The sequence below is a fragment of the Ipomoea nil genome, unplaced genomic scaffold, assembly GCF_001879475.1.
Source record: "Ipomoea nil cultivar Tokyo-kokei standard unplaced genomic scaffold, Asagao_1.1 scaffold1900, whole genome shotgun sequence".
Lineage (NCBI taxonomy): Eukaryota > Viridiplantae > Streptophyta > Magnoliopsida > Solanales > Convolvulaceae > Ipomoea > Ipomoea nil.
The window spans coordinates 1,584,147-1,586,776 of NW_017618328.1; positions in this window are offsets into that span (position 1 = coordinate 1,584,147).

Here is a 2,630-nt window from a genome sequence, read left to right on the forward strand (position 1 = left end):
GTTGAACCGTGATGAATCTTGTGTGTTCTTCAGAACTACGTTTGGTTTACCTGTTTGATAAGCATGCTAGTTCGGTGTTTAAATGCTAGCATGTGTGTGGTTTGTACCTTCTTATTGGTTGATGATAACTTGTGTTATTCATCATTGTTGTTGTTGGGCTGTGTTCCATTCCTTGATTGAGTATGGTTTCATATCTTCGTTGTGATCCGTTGATTGATTCCTGTCGAGGTGTGATGTGTGTGTGGCTTTACCTGGATTGCACGATTAGTGGTATGGGACACTAGTCACCAAGGTATTGCAGTGGTCCTCGTGGTGGCCATGACGTGATTATGGAGTTGTGACCTGTGTGTCAGGTTCACGTATTTTGGGAGAGGCATGTGTTTCCGAGGCATGTGTTGCCGTGTGTGTGAACGGTACCCTCGTGTACTATGAAATTGGTGGTTTTGTTGGCGGTCGTTGGCGGATGGGGACGACGGTCCTCGGAGGGAAAAGGTTGGACTTGGTGTACAGGGGTCGTGGAGGTAATGGTTGGAAGAAGATATAAGGCTGGGGGTAGCCATAAGTTTGGAACCGGGCATAAGGAAGGTATATCAACTCGTGATGGGTGATGTCACGAGGGCTTGTGTATCCGTTGTTGTGAGTTCTCTTCTTGTGACGTGTTTAGTCACAAAGGCATGTGTTGCCTTGGCATATGTTGCCGTTTGTTGTGTCTTTATTCCTTGAGTTATGCATGTCGTGTATTAATCTATTGTGTGATGATAGATTATACCTTGAAACTTCTTGTGAGTCGTTGTTGTTCCTTGTAGTCTTGGGATGTGTTCCCGTGTTCTTGTTGAGAGTGTTGAGTCTTGTGTTGACTATTACTCTTGGTTTTGGACTTATATATATGTATTTCGTTTCGAAAATGACTTTACAACTTATACCTTATCTATGTATGATATTTCACATGTATTGGTGGGTTACCAGCATTATTCGCTGACCGGGCATCGTCCCATGTTTTATATGCTTCTTTCAGGTGATGCTTAGACGAGTGCGCAGTCTAGTGCCAGCTAGTATAGCTCCCCTTTTATGTTTTGTGGCCTGTGAGCCAATCTAGACTTAGTACTCTGTTGGATGGTTATAGATTTTAAACAATGCAGATTTAGCCTGTGCGTTCACCCTTGGGTGAGCGTGGCATAGCACCCCGTTTCCTTTCTTTTATATATTTCCTCTTTCAGTCTTCCGCTGTATTTGGTGTTTTGGTTTAAGATATCTGCATGTTTTAAGGCTTTAAATAGCATGGTTTTAGGGGGTGTTACAAGATATATATATATATTATATATAATATATCTATACGTCTATATATATATATATATATATATATATATATATATATATATATATATATATATATATATATATATATATAATTGAGAAGAGAGAGGGAGGAATTGAATAGCTAATGTTTATTGCATTTGATGATTTAAAATGCTTTGCAACATAACCTATTTAAACTAAATGATAAACTAACAAAGCTTGCTAAAAATTAGGCACTAATCACTAATGCTCCATGTTCTGCTCCAGTGCTCCACGTTCTCCACATCCACACACCTCATGTATTTACTTTCTAAATTCTAACAACATTTGTTTAATAATTATAATAATAATATTATTATAACATTGCCTCCTTTAAACCAAGTTGGATATATTGGTCATCCCAATTTCCTTCTTTAACTTGAAAAATGTCTCTGTTTTCAACGGCTTCGTAAAGATATCTGCAACTTGACTTTCACTTGAACAATATTCAATGTTGATTTGTTTTTCAGCAACCAACTCTCTGATTTTGTGATACTTGATATCAATGTGTTTGTTGCGACCATGAAAGACTGGATTTTTTGACAACGAAATTGTTGACTTGTTGTCACAAAAAAATAGTTATAGGTGCTTCCTGCTTGTGTTGTAAGAACTCCAAGATTCTCCTCAGCCAAACTGCTTGAGTAGCACAGTTTGCTGCTGCAATATATTCTGCTTCTGCGGTTGAAAGTGCTACAATTTGCTGCATCTTTGAAGACCAAGAAAATATGGCCGAACCAAGATAGAAGGCATACCCTGCCGTGCTTTTTTCTGGTCTCAACATCTCCAGCCCAATCACTATCTGTGTACCCAACAAGTTCCACAACTTCATTAGTAGAGTAAAAAATTCCATCATTACTTGTACCTTTAACATATCTCAGAATTCGCTTTGTTGCAGCCCAATGTGATTCTTTTGGTTCTTCCATGAATCTGCTAAGTATTCCAACTCCAAAAGAAATATCCGGCCTTGTTGCCACCAGATATCTCAAACTTCCAATTAAGCTTTTATAAGCTTTAACATTCACATTCTTACCACACTCATCTTTTGATACCTTTTACTTTTAAGCTAACGGCGTTGAAACTGGTTTGGAGTTTTCCATTTTGAACTTTTTCAAAATATCAGCAGCATACTTCTTTTGTGAAATAAAGATTCCACCATCTAGTCCACCATCCATCTGAACAACCTCAAGGCCAAGAAAGTAAGACATAAGGCCCATATCGGTCATTTCAAACCTCTTAATGAGTGCCTCCCTGAATTCTAAGATTAGCTTCAAGTTGCTTCCAGTAAAAACCAGATC